Source organism: Bos indicus x Bos taurus, chromosome 29, assembly GCF_003369695.1.
Source record: "Bos indicus x Bos taurus breed Angus x Brahman F1 hybrid chromosome 29, Bos_hybrid_MaternalHap_v2.0, whole genome shotgun sequence".
NCBI classification, from domain to species: domain Eukaryota; kingdom Metazoa; phylum Chordata; class Mammalia; order Artiodactyla; family Bovidae; genus Bos; species Bos indicus x Bos taurus.
This window is the reverse complement of record NC_040104.1, coordinates 39,148,126-39,169,718: the sequence shown is the minus strand read 5'-3', so window position 1 is coordinate 39,169,718 and position 21,593 is coordinate 39,148,126. Positions and strand designations below refer to the sequence as shown.

Below are 21,593 nucleotides of genomic sequence, written 5' to 3'. Positions count from 1 at the left end.
AGTCCGTGTGGTTACCTGTTGAGCAAAGAGAACTTGGGTCACATTCACATCTTTCATCGAGGAGTAGATTTTCAGCTACTTTTCCAGTTCAGTTGTTAAACTTATTCCTGCCTGATTTACCAATTGCTGAATTGTTCATTTATTTGTTTACTTATTTATGATGTGTGTCCCCTGGGCTTCAGAACTAGCTTCAGAATGCTACTGCTCCAACTGGTTTATATAGAGCATGCTAAGAAGAAATGAGAGAAACAATGAGACTGCGAGGTTGAAGGCAAAAAGAAACCACCTGGCGAACAGGAAGCAGAGAAAAATCCAGAAAAATCTTTCTCTATGAGTTTGTGCTGGGGGAGGGAACCTATTTTCAGCAAGAAGACGTGCTTTATAACTGGAAATTCACATTTCTACCTGCGATGATCTGATATTCAACATCTATGAGGTCTGAGTTTGTGCAAAACTTTTTGAATCGTGTTGAGGCAGGCTAGTCTCTGGGTCCCAGGACGATGGTCTTTGTTCTTCCTTTTCCCATCTGGTTCATTATTCTCTTGGGCACTTCTTATGCATGAATATGACAGCCTTGGAAGGCGTTCTGTCTATGCCATAAAAAAAGATCAGCCTTTGACTTTGGGCATCCTGGATTCTCCAGTAAAAGAGCCATTCACCTTGATAATATGTTTAATTTATTCAGAGTCAGTAAAGGTAGAGTGATTAGAGATGCCGGCTTTTGGCATGTCAGTTCCCTGTTAGAGTCTTGCTCTGCTGCTCACCACCTGGGTGATCAGGGGGATGCTGCTTCAGCCTCGCTGACCCTCAAGTTTCCTTATCTCCCAAGTGGAGCTTTTTACTCAGGTAACAAGCTTGTTAAAGCTTGCTGAGAAGATTCAGCAAGCTATGTAAAACGTGGTGGTGGTGGTGGTTCGGTCACTAAGTCGTGTCCAACTCTTGTGACCCCATGGACTGTAGCCCTCCTCTGTCCAGGGATTTCCCAGGCAAGGATACTGGAGTGGGTTGCCATTTCCTTTTCCAGGGGATCTTGCTGACCCAGGGATCGAATCTGAGCCTCCTGTATTGCAGGCAGATTCTTTACTGCTGAGCCACCTGGGAAGCCCCAGGTAAAAGGACAGTAAATACTTGGGAATCATCACCTGGTTTTATGAGATCTTTCATTGCCACAGGTCCTCACCATGCCTGGAAAGGCACTGTTGGCCCCAATTGACAGAGGGAAGGGGCTCATATATGTGAGGGTCCCTCGGCCCAGTGACTGTCTTCCCTTTACTCCGCTGCCTTTGGTTGGGCTTGCATATATCCTCTGTTCACCTTTTCCAAGGAATGACTCAGAGCTCTTCCTTCTGACAGCGAGTCTTCTGAAAGAGAGACAATAACAATCAAATATTTTGGCGTTACTCCCCAGGAGAGCTAATAGCTCTCGGGGTTCTACATTTAAAGCATGGACAATACCGCTTTAAAAAGCGATATGAGCAAAAGTGGTATGAGCAAAAACCCAAGGGTGGTACATGATCTGATGTGGATCCCGTCTTTGATTTGTATTGTTCTCCCTTCTGTCAAAGGAGAAGAGGGTGGGGGTACATACCCTCCCTAAAGGAGAGCAGGAAAGCAGTGCCGAGTGGCAGCCTGAGTTTCCTCCACACCCTGCCACTGCTCACGGGCTGGGTGCGTGTTGCCTGCTGTTCATGAAGGGACTCGGGCAGAACAAGGACTCAGCTTCCACAGGTTGGAAAGGCTAATTAGAAACTATATACCCTCTCCAGACTGTCCAGTGATTGTCTGATTGTTAAAAGGAGTGAATATTTTTGCCAGACAGCTTTTCCTGTACACCCTCAGGACCCCCGACCCATCACAGTCAACCAGTCCACAGTTTATTTCAGACGGTTTGTAAGAATACGTGTAACCATAATGTATTGGTTACAATAATACAAGCTCTTGTTCCAGTCAGCTCTTAAAATGAATAATGGTTTAAACACAATAGAAGTTTCTTTTCTTTCTTGGGAAGTTCAAAACTTGTCTTAACTGTCCTCTAGGCAGTGATTCAGGGACTTTTTCCATGCTATGGCCCCTCCATTTTCAACATGTGGCTTCCAAGGTCAAAGGATTCATTTGCATCAAGCTGGTGGGAGGGGAAACAGAAGTTGAAGGCTTGCTGGGGAAATGTTGTTATAGGCCAGGCCCATTCCATTTCATTGGCCAGAACTCACATTTCCTTGGCCAGAGCTCAGACATATGGCTGCACCTAATTTCTGGGGTGGAGTCTAGTTTTGTGCTCCTGAAGAGGAAATGAGTTTGATGAACCAACCAGTCTCTTCCTCAAAACAATTATGACCGAAACTAACATTTATGAAGTATTTAATTTGTGCCAGGCATAGTGCTAAGCACTTTACATTATTTTAAAGTTCATATACTATGTTTTTCACCCATTTAAAGTATATAATTCATTAGTTTTTAGTATATTCACAGTCATGAAACCCTGACCACCATCAATTTTAGAATATTTGCATTATCTGCCCCCCACCAAAAACCCTGTACACATTAACAATCACTCCCCATTAACAGTTACTCCTCTCATCCGCCCCCCCTCCCCCTTGCCGCAACACTCTCTGCTTCAACCCTAGGCAATGACCAATCTATTTTCTGGGTGGGTTTGCCTATTCTGAACATTTCATATATAATGGAGTGCTAATATTCCTTTATATAATCCTCCAAACAATCGTGCAAGGTAGACCAGTTTTTACTCCCATTTTACAGATTTACAAAGGATCAAGTTGTTTAAATGACTTGTCAGTAAATTTAAACCCTGCCTGTCACTTGAACTCTATCACACTGTGCTGTGTCCCAATTATAAAGAATAATTACACCAAGATTTGGGAAAGAGAATGGTAGGGGTGTTTGTTTGCTTGCTTTTTAATGAATATCATGCCAAAAAAAAGAAAAAAAAAAACACCATAGCTTCTTCCTGGAGGGCTCTTTTACTAAAGTGACAGGCACTTAAGAAGTCAGAGAGCTCAAGGTTTGAAGCCCAGACCTACCACTTACCAGGTGTGTATAAAGTATGCGCTGCTTAATTCCTCTTGAGCCTTAGTGTCTTTACCTATAAAATGGGAATAATGAATCTGTTTGCTGGGAGGATTGAATGAGATTAGCCTATGTGAAGCTGTTCCCACAACTTTACATAGTTGATGCCTTGCCAGTGTTAGTTGTTCTTGCTTAGAGGTGAAATTCTGGCTGTAATTGGAACCACAGAAATTATGTTAATGTATATGGCTCTCCAGGATACTATCCGGGAAGAAATTATTATGACTTGGTGTTTTACAGTGTCCAGATTATAACCCGGGAGTGGCTGAGATCCTTGGAGGATTTCTAACAATGAGGGTTAGGAAATAGGGACGTATTCTCTAGGATAGAAAGGTGTATGCAGATTCTGGTCTATCAACTTCTGATCTCATATGGGCAGAACAGCTTGTTACAGGCACCTGGAAAGAACCAGCTGAGCCAGTGTAAGTTTGAAGTTCCTTGGGAAAGAAGATAAGCTGGCTGAGTTTCTGTAGGCAAAGAGCCAGTAATGAGGTTTCCAGCATTCCATCACATGTCCTTTTCATCACTTTCAGCTCAAAGTCTCAGACTCAGAGGCCAAGTGTGGCTTTAAGAGATTCATGGAGGCAGTTGGGAAGGAGTAAATTGTTCTTTTGTTCCATTGACCTGTTCTACCTACTCTCTACCCTGTTTTTAGCCATAAAGATACTAAAATTGGCACAAGAAGACCAGGGAAGCAGTGGGGGGTGGTTCTGGCAGTACCTCATGTCTTGTAGCCAGAAGAGACCTTCAGAAAAAAAGGGTCTGAACTCTAGGTGAAATCAAGGGCATGTTTCAGTCTTAAAAAATTGCCCTAAAAGTCTCTGGTTCTGCCATTTACTAGTAGCATGGACAAGTGACTTAATCTTTCTGAGCCTCATTTCCATATAGGAGTGTAAGTTGCTGCTGCTGCTGCTAAGTCGCTTCAGTTGTGTCCGACTCTGTGTGACCCCATAGACAGCAGCCCACCAGGCTCGGCCGTCCCTGGGATTCTCTAGGCAAGAACACTGGAGTGGGTTGCCATTTCCTTCTCCAATGCATGAAAGTGAAAAGTGAAAGTGAAGTCGCTGAGTCGTGTCTGACTCTTAGTGACCCCGTGGACTGCAGCCTACCAGGCTCCTCCGTCCATGGGATTTTCCAGGCAGGAGTACTGGAGTGGGTTGCCATTGCCTTCTCCCAGGAGTGTAAGTTGGACCATGGCTTACAACCACACAAGTCATAACCTACATAATTCCAGGGGGCTCCATTCACATACACTAGGGGTCAGCAGATTGTACACGTGCAAAGGGCCAGACAATAAATATTTTAAGTTTTATAGGCCATTTAGTCTCTACTGCAATTAATCAAGTCTGCTGTTCTCATGCAAAAGCAGCCATACATAATACATAAATGAATGGATATGTGGCTAGGTTCCAATAAAACTTCATTTATGGGCACTGAAATTTGAATATCATATAATTTTCATGTGCCACAAAACATTTTTTCTTCCTTTGATTTTTTTCAACCAATTAAAAATGTAAAAATCATTCTTGACTTATATATTTTACAAAGTCAGACAATGGGCCAGATTTGGCCCACAGGCCTAGATTTATAGGCCCCTAACTGCCGCTCCTGCTGCTGCTAAGTCGCTTCAGTCATGTCCGACTCTGTGCGACCCCATAGACGGCAGCCCACCAGGCTTCCCCGTCCCTGGGATTCTCCAGGCAAGAACACTGGAGTGGATTGTCATTTCCTTCTCCAATGCAAGAAAGGGAAAAGTGAAAGTGAAGTCGCTCAGTCGTGTCCAATTCTTAGCAACCCCATGGACTGCAGCCTACCAGGCTCCTGCATCCATGGGATTTTCCAGGCAAGAGTACTGGAGTGGGGTGCCATTGCCTTCTCTGATAGGCCCCTAACAAATGCTAAAATATGTTCAATGTCCTTTAGAGAGATGCAGTGCGGTGCTGTGATTACTACAAGGACCAAATAAGAAAGAGCATGTAAAGTGATTAGCATAGTGTCTGCCCTTGTAAATACTCAGCAAATGGTTATTATTATTTCCTTTTTCTCTCTGAAAAAGAAAGATGTTATCAGTTATACTTCAATAAAAATATTTTTTAAAATATATTAACTACTTGCCACAGACGTTTGGAAAGGGAGACAGTTGCATATTGATTACTTAAGATCTCTACTATATTAAGCTTTTATTATTATTGCAATATATATTAAAATTAAAACTATAAAAACTGGTTTGGGATAGTGACATTTTGAGGCCACCAGTCTTATAATTTTTCCCTAATATCCCAGCATTGTCTCTTCAGTTTGTACACATTATTCAGTATAGGTTCAGGATTGGGTTCAGGACTTCTGTGGATGTCAAAATTCGAGGATACTCAAGTTGTTTATATAAAATGACATGGTATTTGCATGTAACCTAGGCTCATCTTCCCATATACTTTAAAGCATCTCTAGATTGCTTGTAATACCTAATACAATGTAAATGCTGTCTAAATAGTTGTAAATGCCATGTAAATAGTTCCTGGTGTGATGACTTTTAATCTTATATTTTGGAACTTTCTGGAACGGTTTTTTTTTTTTTTTTTTTTCTTCAAATATTTTCCATCTACCATCAGTTGAATCATGGACATGGAACCTGCAGATACAAACCACTGTGGTCTGATACCTGGTCTGTGCTGCTAGGTGCTATGTGAATAAATGAGTTTAGGTCTCCTGACCTGACATTGTACAGAAGGCAGTGATCAAGACCATCCCCAAGAAAAAGAAATGCAAAAGGCAAAATGGTTGTCTGAGGAGGCCTTACAAATAGCTGAGAAAAGAAGAGAAGCTAAAGGCAAAGGAGAAAAGGAAAGATATTATGCCCATTTGAATGCAGAGTTCCAAAGAATAGCAAGGAGAGATAAGCAAGCCTTCCTCAGTGATCAATACAAAGAAATAGAGAAAAACAATAGAATGGGAAAGACTAGAGATCTCTTCAAGAAAATTAGAGATACCAAGGGAACATTTCATGCAAAGATAGGCTCAATAAAGGACAGAAATGGTATGGACCTAACACAAGCAGAAGATATTAAGAAGAGGTGGCAAGACTATACAGAAGAACTATACAAAAAAGATCTTCATGACCCAGATAATGGTGTGATCACTCACCTAGAGCCAGACATCCTGGAATGTGAAGTCAAGTGGGCTACAAAGAAAGCTAGTGGAAGTGATGGAATTCCAGCTGAGCTATTTCAAATCCTAAAAGATGATGCTGTGAAACTGCTGCACTCAATATGCCAGCAAATCTGGAAAACTCAGCAGTGGCCACAGAACTGGAAAAGGTCAGCTTTCATTCCAATCCCAAAGAAAGTCAATGCCAAAAAATGTTCAAACTACCACACAATTGTACTCATCTCACACGCTAGTAAAGTAATGCTCAAAATTCTCCAAGCCAGCCTTCAACAGTACGTGAACTGTGAACTTCCAGATATTCAAGCTGGATTTAGAAAACACAGAGGAACTAGAGATCAAATTGCCAACATCTGCTGGATCATCGAAAAGGCAAGAGAGTTCCAGGAAAACATCTACTTTTGCTTTATTGACTATGCCAAAGCCTTTGACTGTGTGGATCACAACAAACTGTGGAAAATTCATAAAGAGATGGGAATACCAGACCACCTTACCTGCCTCTTGAGAAATCTGTATGCAGATCAAGAAGCAACAGTTAGAACTGGACATGGAACAACTGACTGGTTCTAGATTGGGAAAGGATTACGTCAAGGCTGTATATTGTTACCCTGCTTACTTAACTTATATGCAGAGTACATTATGACAAATGCCAGGCTGAATGAAGCACAAGCTGGAATCAAGATTGCCAGGAGAAATATCAATAACCTCAGATATGCAGATGACACCACCCTTATGGCAGAAAGTGAAGAACTAAAGAGCCTCTTGATGAAAGTGAAAAAGAGTGAAAATGTTGGCTTAAAACTAAGCACTCAGAAAACTAAGATCAAGACATCTGGTCCATCACTTCATGGCAAATAGATGGGGAAACAATGGAAACAGTGAGAGACTTTATTTTGTGGGGCTCCAAAATCACTGCAAATGGTGACTGCAGCCATGAAATTAAAAGAGACTTGCTCCTTGGAATAAAAACTATGAGCACCTAGACAGCATATTAAAAAGCAGAGACATTACTTTACCAACAAAGGTCTGTCTAGTCAAAGCTATAGTTTTTCCAGTAGTCATGTATGGATTGAGCACTGAAGAATTGATGCTTTTGAACTGTGGTATTGGAGAAGACTCTTGAGAGACCCTTGGACTGCAAGGAGATACAACCTGTCAATACTAAGGGAAATCAGTACTGAATATTCATTGGAAGGACTGATGCTGAAGCTAAAACTCCAATACACTGGCCACCTGATGTGAAGAACTGACTCATTGGAAAAGACCTTGATGCTGGGAAAGATTGAAGGTGGGAGGAGAAGGGGACGACAGAGGATGAGATGGTTGGATGGCATCACCAACTCGATGGACATGAGTTTGAGTAAGCTCCAGGAGTTGGTGATGGTCAGGGAAGCTTGGCGTACTGCAGTCTGTGGGGTCGCAAAGAGTCAGAAACGACTGAGCGACTGAACTGACTAAACTGACTTTCCTAAGAGCTCAAAGTATTCCCCAAAGCGAATATATGCATCCTAAGGGTTTGTAAGATGATAAAACCTTTCTCTTTCCATTAACTGTTCAATCAGCTTTTAAATTCTGATTTGGTTTAGGATTTATAATGTACATGCTGCTAAATCGCTTCAGTTGTGTCTGACTCTGTGCGACCCCATAGACGGCAGCCCACCAGGCTCCCCCGTCCCTGGGATTTTCCAGGCAAGAACACTGGAGTGGGTTGCCATTTCCTTCTCCAATGCGTGAAAGTGAAAAGTGAAAGAGAAGTCGCTCGGTCGTGTCTGACTTTTAGCAACTCCATGGTCTACAGCCTTCCAGGCTCCTCCGTCCATGGGATTTTCCAGGCAAGAGTACTGGAGTGGGGTGCCATTGCCTTCTCCGAATGTACATGCTATGCCATAGTAAAATGGTTGTGCATACTTAGTCACTCAGTCACATCCAACTCTTTGTGATTCCATGGACTGTAGCCCACCAGACTCCTCTGTCCATGGAATTCTCCAGGCAAGAATACTGGAGTGGGTTGCTATTTCCTCCTCCAGGGAATTTTCCCAACCCAGGGATCGAACCCAAGCTCCTGCGTCTCCTGCGTTGGCTGGTGGCTTCTTTACCACTGTGCCACCAGAGAAGTCCCAGCATGGTTGTACATCCTACAAATATATAAATATTCAGATAATGGAAGGTGTGTTCATATTTTCTTTGGATGATGATGTTGACAGTCAAAGTTTTGAGAAAACTGATTGAGAAAAAAAATAAATAAGTATAACCTGGTGGTAAACAAGAGTTGGTATGAGTGACGTAGGTTTTTATTCAGAATGAGGCAACTGTTTTTAGGATGTGAATTAACAATTACTCTGGTGTCTACTTTGTGGCAGGTGGGAAGCAAGATATGTCGCACTTTAAATTTTCAGAATAATGCAACAGCTGTATGATAAGTACATTTATCTCCATTTTATAGATGAGGGACCAAGTTCAGTTCAGAGAAGATAAGCAACTTGTAAAGGTCAGCTTGAATGAATCAGGACTGTCTAACTATAAAGCATGACATTTACCACTTCAACCTTCATTGCATTGAAGAAGTTCATGAAAAATGAATAATAATTCTCCGGTATTCCTAAACTCTGAAGTTAGTATTTTTTCCATCATGCATACTTAGTTTATTGAGTGATAAATGGATAAAATTCCACTCCACCAGAGAACCATGATCAACCCCTTATCCCCTGATCTCTGCATATCACATCCTTCTCACTCTGATTAGAAATCTTCTTAATTAGCTATCTCCTAGTCATCCATCTATTTCTGCTTTATTGACTATACCAAAGCCTTTGACTGTGTGGATCACAATAAACTGTGGAAAATTCTTCAAGAGATGGGAATACCAGACCACCTGATCTGCCTCTTGAGAAATTTGTATGCAGGTCAGGAAGCAACAGTTAGAACTGGACATGGAACAACAGACTGGTTCCAAATAGGAAAAGGAGTTCGTCAAGGCTGTATATTGTCACCCTGTTTATTTAACTTATATGCAGAATACATCACGAGAAACGCTGGACTGGAAGAAACACAAGCTGGAATCAAGATTGCCGGGAGAAATATCAATAACCTCAGATATGCAGATGATACCACCCTAATGGCAGAAAGCGAAGAACTAAAGAACCTCTTGATGAAAGTGAAAGAAGAGAGTGAAAAAGTTGACTTAAAACTCAACATTCAGAAAATTAAGATCATGGCATCTGGTCCCATCACTTCATGGCAAATAGATGGGGAAACAGTGGAAACAGTGTCAGACTTTTATTTTTCTGGGCTCCAAAATCACTACAGATGGTGACTGCAGCCATGAAATTAAAAGACGCTTATTCCTTAGAAGGAAAGTTATGACCAACCTAGACAGCATATTCAAAAGCAGAGACATTACATTGCCAACAACGTTTCATCTAGTCAAAGCTATGGTTTTTCCTGTGGTCATGTATGGATGTGAGAGTTGGACTATGAAGAAGGCTGAGCGCTGAAGAATGGATGCTTTTGAACTGTAGTGTTGGAGAAGACTCTTGAGCATCCCTTGGACTGCAAGGAGATCCAACCAGTGCATTCTGAAGGAGATCAGCCCTGGGATTTCTTTGGAAGGAATGATGCTAAAGCTGAAACTCCAGTACTTTGGCCACCTCATGCGAAGAGTTAACTCATTGGAAAAGACTCTGATGCTGGGAGGGATTGGGGGCATGAGGAGAAGGGGACGACAGAGGATGAGATGGCTGGATGGCATCACTGACTCAATGGATGTGAGTCTGGGTGAACTCCGGGAGTTGGTGATGGACAGGGAGGCCTGGTGTGCTGTGATTCATGGGGTCACAAAGAGTCAGACACGACTGAGTGACTGATCTGATCTGATCTGAGTCATCCATCTAGACTCAGCTTAGATATAACCTCCTCCACGAAGCTTTCTTGACTTCACCTCCCAGACTAGATGAGATGCCCTTTTCTAGATATCCATAGCACCCTAGTGAATCCTTATAAAATATGCTATGCAACTCTATAGTTAGTTGTTATCTGCTCGTTACTCCCTGGCCTGAAATGTTCTTTGTACGTGCTCAGTTGCTTAGTTGTGTCTGACTCTTTGTGATCCTATGGACTGTAGCCCGTCAGTCTCCTTTGTCTGTGGAATTTCCTCTGTCCAAGAATACTGGAGTGCATTGCCATTTCCTCCTCAGGGGATCTTCCCAACCCAGGGATTGAACCTACATCTCTTGTGTCTCCTGCATAAGTAGGCATATTCTTTACCACTGAGCCACCTGGGAAAGCTTCTTAGGGGAAAAGAAATCTGACCTTGATTGTATTGACCTCCTGCCATCCAACATGGCAATAGGTGCCTGAGACATAACAGACTTTCCATGAATATTCATGAAATGAAGAAATTCCTCCATCACTAATTTTCAGTCTGAGATAACTTTGGCAAACAGAGGGGTTGAAGTTTGTCTTTACTAAGGTTTCCCAGTTTACAGCAAAACAGTGAACATGAATTAGATTATAGGGGACCAGATAATGATAAGACAGAAAGCAAACTTTTATATTTATAGCTTTTTCCTTCTGGTTTTCTCTTTCTGAAGGGGATACACACACCCATCAAATTTATATTAGTGATGTATATGATTTATCAGTATAGTCCAGTTTCTCTCTGTGTATGTTTATGTGTGGGCACATTTATAAATAAGCCCACAATGTCTATAAACTATCTTATGATCACTGGAAACTCAACGAACAGATAGTGTTCATTAACACTCTTCAGGTTGGCCCATCTTGCCAAGTCATTCAGTTGCTCTATATCTCCTTTGGTCCACAAGCCATTTCCCTCCTGAATGCTTAAAGCTTTGCTTCTTTCTTTGAAGGGAACTAGCATTTACTAAGGGCTTTGGCAATATTCCAGATGTTTAACCGAGGTGATCTCATTTAATCCTCCGATGTTTGCACAAATCCACAGGTCCTGAACCCAGAAGAAAAGGGATCAAGTCAAAAACAAGTCAAGAATTTAGTGAAATAGAAAATCTTCACCAAGAAAGAAGGAGAGGGAAAGACTAAGAAAAAGTCTGAATTTTGTGGAATTCAGTTATGAGTGAATATTGTTAAATTCTCATACAAATTTGTCACATAGGATTATACCAAATTAATTTGTTGATAATAAGATGAGTTATGACCATTAGCATAAGCAATTTATGTATGAGCAGGGAGGTGCCTTGTCAGCTGATTGAGAGAAAAGCTTTCTTCTTCCCATCACCAAATGTGGCTACATATCATGAGTTTTCTTTTTTTAATTTAAGAACTGGTTTTATTTATCTTACTTATTTTTGGTTGTGCTGGGTCTTCCTTGCTGCGCAGGCTTTTCTGTAGTTGCGGTGAGCAGGGGGGTACTCTCTCATTGCAGTGCACAGGCTTTTCCTTGCAGTGGCTTCTCTTGTAAAGCACAGGCTCTAGGGCATGTAGGCCTCAGCAGTCGTGGCTCCCCAGCTCGAGAGAACAGGCTCGGTAGTTGTGGCACACAGGCTTAGTTGCTCCATGGCATATGGGATCTTCCCAGACCAGGGATCAAACCCATGTCTCCTGGTAAAGAATCCTAGATTCTTTACCACCAGGGAAGCCCCCATGATGGATTTTCTTGCTTGATGAAAAAGGGCAGCATTCAAGCAGTTGTTGCCAGATTTTTACATTTCATAGACCAGAAATGCTTCAGGACAAACTTTTATAGGCCAACAGAATTACCAACTTTTTATCTTGCCAAAAAGAAAGGATGTTATGAAATAAGACAAAAAAACACACTATTCTCATTGTCAAAAGTGAAAGGCACTCAGTCATGTCCAACTCTTTGCCACCCCATGGACTGTCCATGGAATTCTCAAGGCCAGAATACTGGAGTGGGTAGCCTTTCCCTTCTCCAGGGGATCTTCCCAACCCAGGGATCAAACCCAGCTCTCCCACATTGCAGGCAGATTCTTTACCAGCTGAGCCACAAAGAAAGCCCAAGAACACTGGAGTGGGTAGCCTATCCCTTCTCCAGGGGGTCTTCTCCACCCAGGAATCAAACTGGGGTCTCCCACCTTACAGGTGGATTCTTTACCAACTGAGCTATCAGGGAAGCCAAAAATAAAAAGGCAACTTAAAAAAAAAAAAAGGCAACTGAATAGAAAAAAACAATAAGAAAAAACAGAGTAGAAAAGACATAATCTCATAATAAAGGAAGGTCATTTTAGCTTGATGAAAAATCACTGCATGCTACCGGCAGAGCTGCCTCCTAGCTTCTGGTAGTTCCTAGTCTTTTGGCCTCCATTTTTCCTCTTTGCCTATCTGTGTCCCGGTTTCCCCATTTTTTTTTTTTTTTTTTTTGATTGAAGGATAATTGCTTTACAGAATTTTGTTGTTTTCTGTTGAACCTCAACATGAATCAGCCACAGGTATATATATATCCCCTCCCTTTTTAACCTCCCTCCCATCTCCCTCCCCATCCCACCCCTCTAGGCTGATACAGAGCCCCTGTTTGAGTTTCCTGAGCCATACAGCTAATTCCCGTTGGCTACCTATTTTACATATGGTAATGTAAGTTTCCATGTTACTCTGTCCATACATCTCAACCTCTCCTCCCCTCTCCCCATGTCCATAAGTCTATTCTCTATGTCTGTTTCTCCACTGCTGCCCTGCAAATAAATTGTTCAGAATCATTTTTCTAGATCCATATATGTACGTTAGAATACGATGTTTATCTTTCTCTTTCTGACTCACTTCACTCTGTATAATAGGTTCTAGGTTCATCCACCTCATTAGGACTGACTCAATGCGTTCCTTTTTATGGCTGAGTAATATTCCATTATGTATATGAACCACAACTTCTTTATCCATTCATCTGTCGATGGGAATCTAGGTTGCTTCCATGTTCTAACTATTGTAGATAGTGCTGCAGTGAACAATGGGATACATGTGTCTTTTTCAACCCCAGTTTCCTGAGGGTATATGCCTAAGAGTGGAATTGCTGGGTCATATGGTGGTTTTATTCCTAGTTTTTTAAGGAATCTCCATACCATCTTCCATAGTGGCTGTATCAATTTACATTACCACCCACAGTGCAAGAGCGTTCCCTTTTCTCTATACCCTGTCCAGCATTTATTGTTTGTAGACTTTTTGATGATGGCCATTCTGACTGGTATAAGATGATATCTCATTGTAGTTTTAATTTGCATTTTTCTAATAATGAGCAATGTTGAGCATCTTTTCATGTGTTTGTTAGCCATCTGTATGTCTTCTTTGGAGAAATGTCTGTTTAGGTCTTTTTCCCACTTTTTGATTAGGTTGTTTGTATTTCTGGTATTGAGTTGTATGAGCTGCTTGTATATTTTGAAAATTAATCCTTTGTCAGTTGTTTCATTTGCTATTATTTTCTCCCATTCTGAGGGTTGTCTTTTCACCTTGCTTATAGTTTCCTTTGCTGTGCAAAAGCTTTTAAGTTTAATCAGGCCCACTTGTTTACTTTTGTTTTTATTTCCATTACTCTAGGAGGTGGGTCTCCCCCTTTTATAAGGATACCAGTAAGTCCCATTGGATGAGGGAGCCACCCTATTCCAGTTTGACTTCTTAACTAATTACATCTGAGACAATTCTGTTTACAAATAAGGTCACATTCTGGGGTATTGGGTGGGGGTTAAGACTTCAACCTATGAGTTTGTGGTGGGGAATACAAGTTAACCCATACCACAAACCAAACTCATAGAACTGTTGTTTGTCAGAGTCATTCAGGAGAGGCTGAATACATTAAAGATATAGTAAAGTACCAGGAGCCATAAGGGTTGTTTGTTTTTTAAGAAATTTATCATCCTAGGTGAAAGGGGAGCCATGAAAGGGAGCTGCATCGGGAGTACTAGAGTCTGAATTTGTTTTGCTGTGTAGACAATGATTTGTAGCAAGCCCATAGTCAAAGCAAAACAAACACTTAAGAGGCAATGGCATAGATACATGTGAGAGATGATAGTGGTAAAGGCTACAGAGCAGAAGTAAGGATGAAGAAAAGATCTGGGATATACTTTGAACACAGAATTAACAGCATTTGCTGATGAATAAGATGTGGGGTATAAAGATTTATTTTAAAAGAACTAAGAATGACTCCCGGGTTTTTGACCAGAGCAACTTGGTGAATGATTTTGCCATCTTAAAAAAAGGTACATATTAGGAGTACAGTAAATATGGGAGGGGTGGGACCCACAGCTTTAGTTTTGGACACTTTGAATATGAAAGCCTATTAGACAGTCAAGTGGAGATGCTCTGATGTGGGATGCACTGGATATGAAAGTCGAGCATTCAGGGCACAGGCCAGGGCTAGAGATCTACATGTGGTAGTTTTTAATCCAGAGATGGCATTACGTAAGCCTCAATACTGGAAGTTGTGGCCTAGGGAATGAGTGTAATGAGAGAGATTAATGATGAGCCCTGGGACACAAGAAACTTAAAAGATCAGAAAGTGGAGAAGGGCTCAGCAGAGGAGACTGAGAAGGATGGATTAAGGAGGTGGGAGGGAAACCATGGGGGTCTCAGGAACCAAGTTTAAAAAGTGGTTGACTCAAGGAAGATAAGAGTTACTGTGTCAAAGAGCTGTGAAGACATCAAGTAAACTCTGGCCATTGCTTCTCTTGGTGAGCATGTCATTATTTGCCTTAAAAGCAACTCTGGTGGAATGGTCAAGGTGAAACTGGAGTGAAGTAAGTTAAGGAGAGAACAGTAAAAACACTGGGAACAGACACTTCTATTTTATGTTCTCTGTTCTCTCAGTCTCTTAGAAGCAGTGGATATAATAGCTAAGAGAGCAGACTCTGCAGTCTTGGACTTCAGTCATTATTCTGACTGTGCCATTTATTATCAAGTCATGTAACCTCTCCAATCACCAAGTCCTTATCTACAAATTAGAGATAATAGTACAGCCCACTTCAAAATGTTATGAAGGTTGAATGAGCAATGCAAGTAAAGTTTAACCCATCACTGGCACATAATGTGTCAGTAAATAGCACCGTCACTAATATGCACAAGTACTGGCACAGCTTCCAGGCACCATACAGTTCATTATGTCTGGGAGAAATCGGTGGCATGGGGTGGTAGTTATGATGGAATACGTGTTACCTGATGCGAAGAGCTGACTCATTTGAAAAGACCCTGGTGTTGGGAAAGATTGAAGGCAGGAGGAGAAGGGGACGACAGAGGATGAGATGGTTAGATGGCATCACTGACTCAATGGACATGAGTTTGGGTAAACTCTGGGAGTTGGTGGTGGACAGGGAGGCCTGGCATGCTGCGGTTCATGGGGTTGCAAAGAGTCGGACACGACTGAGCGACTGAACTGACAAGGGAAAGAACAGTGTGTTATAATTTTAAAACTGTATGAAAACTCATCTATAGTGATTTTTCATGGATGTGTCATAATGGTTGAATAGCCAGGCAGCAGGGGGAGAATGGTTCTAGAAGGGATTTGGGGGGATCATGGTAGACCAAGAAGCTGAAAATAATGGAAAGATTTAGAGTAGACCAAGCCATATCAGGCCATGTGTAGACTGTTGTTGTTGATAAGTCACTCAATCGTGTCCAATTCTTTGTGACCCCATGGACTGCAGCACCCCAGACTTCCCTGTCCTTTACCATCTCCCAGAACTTGCTCAAACTCCTGTCCATTGGATGGGTGATGCCATCCAACCATCTCATCCTCTGTTACCCCTTCTCCTCCTGCCTTCAATCTTTCCCAGCATTAGAGTCTTTTCCAGTGAGTCGGCTCTTGGCATCAGGTGGCCAGAGTATTGGAGCTTCAGCTTCAATATCAGTCCTTCCAATGAATATTTGATTTCCTCTAGGATTGACTGGTTTGTTCTGCTTTCAGTCCAAGGGATTCTCAATAGTCTTCCCACATAATAATATTTGAAGTAACCCTTTATCTTATAATCACAGTTACCATTTATTCTTTGCTACACATGGTGTTTATACATGTTTAGAAATTCAAGTCCCTCTCCCCCGAGCTCCTGATTATGTTGCATACCTCTGATCCTACAGTGTCCAGTATTATGGTCATGAGAAGAGTGGGCACCTCATCTACTTGTATTCCATATCCTCTAGTAATATGCTTAGAGGATAAAACAGAGAGAATGGTGCATACATTAGTAAATTAAGTTGGCTACTCAGACACTCTTTAGAAACAGAGCTAAGGAAATCTCTCATATTATACCTGAATAGCCTGGAAGATTATAGCATCACCTTGTCCCACAGAGGGCTAACACTGATGTCCCTCAGGGAACATTGATTGCATGCCTTGGAGATAGTAATCTCTTATATGGATAAGTTCACCAGGTTGGGACCTGACAGGTGACCAAATCATGGCTTGTACTAAATTAGGACAGGAGTTTGCAGTGGAACTTTAGAGACAGGACCTTTTTATTGCTTGGCATGGCTTGACCCAATGGCAGTAGACGTAGAGCCCTGTTGTTATGTGGCAGGTGCCTGTCTGAAGCGGGCAGAGGGAGCCAGGTTGGTCTCCCTGTGGATATCCAATGTGCGGTTATGTGTGCTTTCCTGGGCTGGTGAGCTCATCTGACTAAAGGCGGAAGTGAAGCGGAGGAGAAGCCAGGGAGATGAACAGGTAGCCCAGAACAGGGCCCCCGGGCCTGCCACTCAGGCAGAAAGCCCTCATGTTCCTGGGGACACTCTTCAGTCTGGGTGATAGATCTGTCTGGTGTCGTTTCCACTTTTTCACAGGCTGGCAGATTCACAGTCTTAACAGAATGTGTGTGTGTGTGTGTGTGTGCGCGCGTGCATACGCGCGTGCATGCACTTAGTTGTTCAGTTGTGTCTGACTCTTTGCGACCCCATGGACTGTAGCCCGCCAGGCTTCTCTGTCCACGGGATTCTTCAGGCAAGAACACTGGAGTGGGTAGCCATTCTCTTCTCACAGGATCTTCCCGATCCAGGGATTTAACCCAAACGTCCTGCATTGGAGGTGGATTCTTTACCTTCTGAGCCACCACAGAAGCCCTCTTAACAGAATACTCCTTGGAAAATAGTTTACATGGGAAAAGACAGTTTAAAGAGAAATGAGACAGAAATCCATTTTCCAACAAGAAGTATGGTAAGAATAATAACCAGTAATTTTGGGAGTATGCATTATAACCAGGCACTGCATTTTCTTCTTGATTGTTTTGTTTGGTTGGTTTTTGTTTGTTTGTTTTTTTCAGGCACTATGTTTTCTTGATGTATTTAATCGTGCAAGGTAAACATTAACATATCCATTTTTACAGATAAACACCCATGATGCTATAAATCAGTGACAAAGCTAGGGTGTAAGCATAAGGCTCTTGGGTCCCTAAACCTATGCTCTTTCTCTAATTTCTACTAAAGGCCATAGTGAGTAAACCTGCTCACATGCCCATCTGCCCCTACAGTTGAATGTGAAACACTACTTGGGATGGGAGGATATGTTTAAGAGCGTGGGCTCTGGAACCAGGTTGCCTGGAGTCGATTCCAGCCCTGTCACTTAGCAGCTGGTATCCTACTCAGATGTGTTAACCTCTCTGAATCTCAGGTTTTTTTTTCATCTGAAATATGTTGTTCCTGATAATACCTACCTCATAGAAATATTTTGAAGATTAAATAAAGATTAAATGAGCCTGAGCACTAAAACTAACTGCCTGGCATATGAGAAGTGCTCAATAATAGCTATTATTATCAAAACATGATTTCTGGTGTTGATACTCAGGGAACCTAGAGAAGTTATACTGACCTTGTCAGTGAGGAAACAGCTCAGATACTGCTCCTCCGTGCTGCCTGCCTGTTAATGATTTTTGGCCAATCAATGGGACTGTTTCTGATTTCTGCCCTTCTCCCCGTTTTCAGGGCTTCTTTGCTCTAGAGGTAGCACAGTAGGATAGAAAGGCAGTTTTAACATCAGAAGACCTGGGTTTGGGGTCAGGCTGGAATCGTACTTGGAAACCGTGTGACCTGCGCAAGTCATTCTCTCTCTCTCTTCCTTACGGACTCCTCATCTGCACAGCGGGCAGCTTGAACTCCCGAACCTCTAGGGCCTCTTAACAGCTTCCATTTCTAGGAGCACTGGACAGAGTCACTTAACTTCTCTGATGGCTCATTTACACTGTAGCACTGCTGAACTCTCCTTGTTGTTGAGGGGCTCTGCAGAGCCCTTCTCTCAGGAAGAGCAAAGTGTTTGGTGTGCTGTGATGGGCTGTGCAGATATGAGTGCTGGTCTTTACAGAACTGTTATGAGAATTGAACCTGAGTACTATGCCTTGTCGTGTAGGCATCGGAGACTCACGGGCTTTCCTCCACATTTTGCCATGGTTGCCTACCCCCACTGGGTTGGGTGGATCCACCTTAACAAGGTGTGGGGGAACTCGAATGGAGGATGGGGGTGCTGTACGGATGGTGGGAAAGCATCTTATTGGTTCGTGCTGGTACATCCCAAACACCAATTACTGTCGCTGCTTTTAAGGCTGATATATTTATCAGGATGAGTTACAAGGAAATATATGTACCCAGGGAGAGAGGATGCTGCGTGGTCACCCCCTGTGATGTAAAATATGAGAGTCTAGGAGGGGCTGTTTTATAATTCATCAGGTTTCGCTAGTGAGTTCTGCCGGAGTCTTCGTTATAAAGGCAAGTGTGAGCTGGACGGCAGACAGGAGAACCTGGCACCAACGAGACGGAGAAGCTGCCTTTGGTGCCTTCTGCCTCCTCCCTGCTTTGTTCCAATAATTTTGTGCTCGGTAAGTTCCCCGGCTTTGCAGCTAATCGTTGTTGAATAAGCTTGGCAAATGAATCTGTAGTTTGAAATAGGCACTTGCTGTCAGAAGTGTGTGTCAGTGTTTGGGCTTCTGACAAATTCCACAGTTCTATTTAATGAGCAAAATAGCTTAAAAGATGAAACAAAAGCCGACAAATCAATTATTCACCTTGATCCTTGGAAGGCTGCTTTCTTTGGTTGCTAAAGTTTCTCAGGTTTCATTCTGTCAGTTTCATGTGTTGGGTGAGCTTTGAAAAGAACAAGTCTCTTTGTCACGAAATTGTTTTGCCTAGCTGCCAAAAGGAGGTATGTACAGGGCGGTTTGTCCATCCCTACCCCCCAGCTTACCCTCCCCAGCAGTCGGTGATTCTTAAAACACAGTTTGCCTGGTAACCAGCTCCGATAGAGCTGAACCTATGCAAGGCAAGATTCAAATTGCAATCTTTTGTGTGAACAGAACTGAGGGGCTGTGAATAATTGTCATTGTGGAGATTATTGTGAAACTCAGTATGGTGGTAGTCCCTGTGTTTTTGCCGGAATGGGATCAGAATGTGAGCAGATTTGCATTTGGCATGCCTGTTGGTGATGTGGGAGAAGGAGGGGAAAAAACAGACTGGATCGTTATGGAAAGAGCTATACAACCCACCCGCAGGACAGACGAATGCAGAGAGCAGGACTGTTGTATTTGTGTAACTTGGGACTGTTTTCTCTAGTTTCCTGTTCCCGTTAATAATTACCTGAAGCTGCGTTTTGGTCCGCATCTGGGTACACTCCAGATCCTGGCTCCGGGCAGGGTGAGCGCTAACTCCTGGTCAGCTAGCTGTAGGCAGTCATTTCCTCCTCAGAAGGAAAGAAGGGAGACCTGTACCATCGCGGACTCCTTTCTGCCGTGTTGTTTGCCTCTGTCCAAATCTCATGGAAACCACAGCTTGATGTACTTTTTTTTTTTTTTTTTTTGCAGTAGCAGATTTAACTGTGGTGTCATATGGCGTATTATGTATGGAAAGGAATAGCAAGACATTTTTCTGAATGTTTCAAGTGTGTCTGGCTTGTTGACATTTGCTTTATTTCACTGGCAAGGAGCTACTGTCTTCTGGACCCATAACAGTTTGTCTGTCCAAAGCATTTACTTTATGCATAATTGCACTTTCTCTTTAGATGTGGAATCTGTAGATCTGAAAAGAAATGTCCTCTTTATCCTCAAGGAAAGCAACTCGTTTTAGCATTGCCTTGATAAAAAGTACGCATCCTCCCCCTCAGCATGCTTTTTGTTTTTTCCTGATAAATATTTTGGTCACCAGTACCACTGTACTTCAAATAAAGTTGTTTCTCCATTCCTAGCACACTTTCTGATTGCACCAAAACCCAAAACTTGGCAAATTTGGAATATGGAATGTACCTTTTTTTTCAGGAACACATTTTCCAGGCATACTTCTTTTGTCCATAAATAGCTTTTCCATATTTTCCATTTCTCTGAATAAGTTCTGCTCAAAGAGCAGAGGAGTGATGTATTGTGGTTGGCACTTAGGGGTGTGTAACCTGAGACTCGGTTTCTAATTTACAAACGGCTGCCCCACAAGGGGTCTGTAAAATGTTTTTTTGTCTTATGTTCAGTTCAAAACCTCCGGAGTACAGCAGTAATGATCAAGATAGGAAATTCAGCAAATTATTGCAGGTATAAACCAATATCTGTATTTGATGGTTTGATCAGCACACTATGCTTTGTAAAGATCAGGACACATAGCTGAATGTTCCTAAAAGTGTTAATGTATCTTAATGCCAAGAACATGGCTGTAAAGTACCTTTGCAATATATTGTACATTGAATTGTACTGTACTGTATTTTTAAAAATCTCCTACCAGAGCCCCTGGTTTATTTTGCAGCAGTATCTGGGTTTTGATTCAGTGTGGTTTTATGGAGAAATAAGCAAATGAACTAATTTCCATAAACTGAGTTTCTTCTCATTTGGTGGTGATTTTTTCATCTCCACCCACCAGGAATCAGCTCCTTTAATAGCAACAAAAGAAAATTTAGCTTGAGTTATTCTCAATTAAATTTACAGGAAGACAAATATGGAGTATAATAAGAACCTTCTGAGAGAGCACATACACACCAAAAAACTTGTCTCTTAAAAAAGGGTTAAAAGCCAAAGAGGTATGAACATTTTGCCTGCATGACACATGATTTCTGAGAAAGGTTGTAGGGGGTAGAAAGGGGAGAGGTTTACAGGAGCTGTTCTGAGACCTGGCTTCAGCAGCTAGCAAATGGAAAGGGCAGGGGCTTTGTGTCACTGTGGTCGCCACCTCACTCTCCTTATCTGTAAAATGGGGTCAGGGAGGTCAGGAAGATGATGCCAGAAAGGTGATGTTGTGTACATGTTACCAACAGTACACTCTTTGATACAAAGGGGACCCAGTGAGAGGTAGTCATTATGGTTAGATGTCAAATTTTGTAAAATATATGTTCATTTTGATGTTGATTTTGAAAGAAATATGCACATTAAAAAGGAAGATTATAAAAATTTTCTTGTTAGCAAGATATACTTCTGTCAGATGATTTTTTT

At 42.1% G+C, this 21,593-nt stretch overlaps 1 protein-coding gene across 16 annotated transcripts in view; it reads left to right on the top strand.

Moving 5' to 3' along the window:
- Positions 1-21,593, top strand: part of DLG2 (discs large MAGUK scaffold protein 2) — a 2,318,993-nt gene that overhangs the window by 2,079,973 nt on the left and 217,427 nt on the right. The window contains exon 1 of one of the 16 annotated variants that reach the window (XM_027532401.1): positions 18,773-19,013. The exons of the other annotated variants lie outside the window; for them this stretch is intronic. The gene's annotated coding sequence lies outside the window, so the exon portion shown is untranslated. Of the gene's footprint in view, positions 1-18,772; positions 19,014-21,593 lie in introns of those variants that run through there. 16 annotated transcript variants of the gene reach the window in all.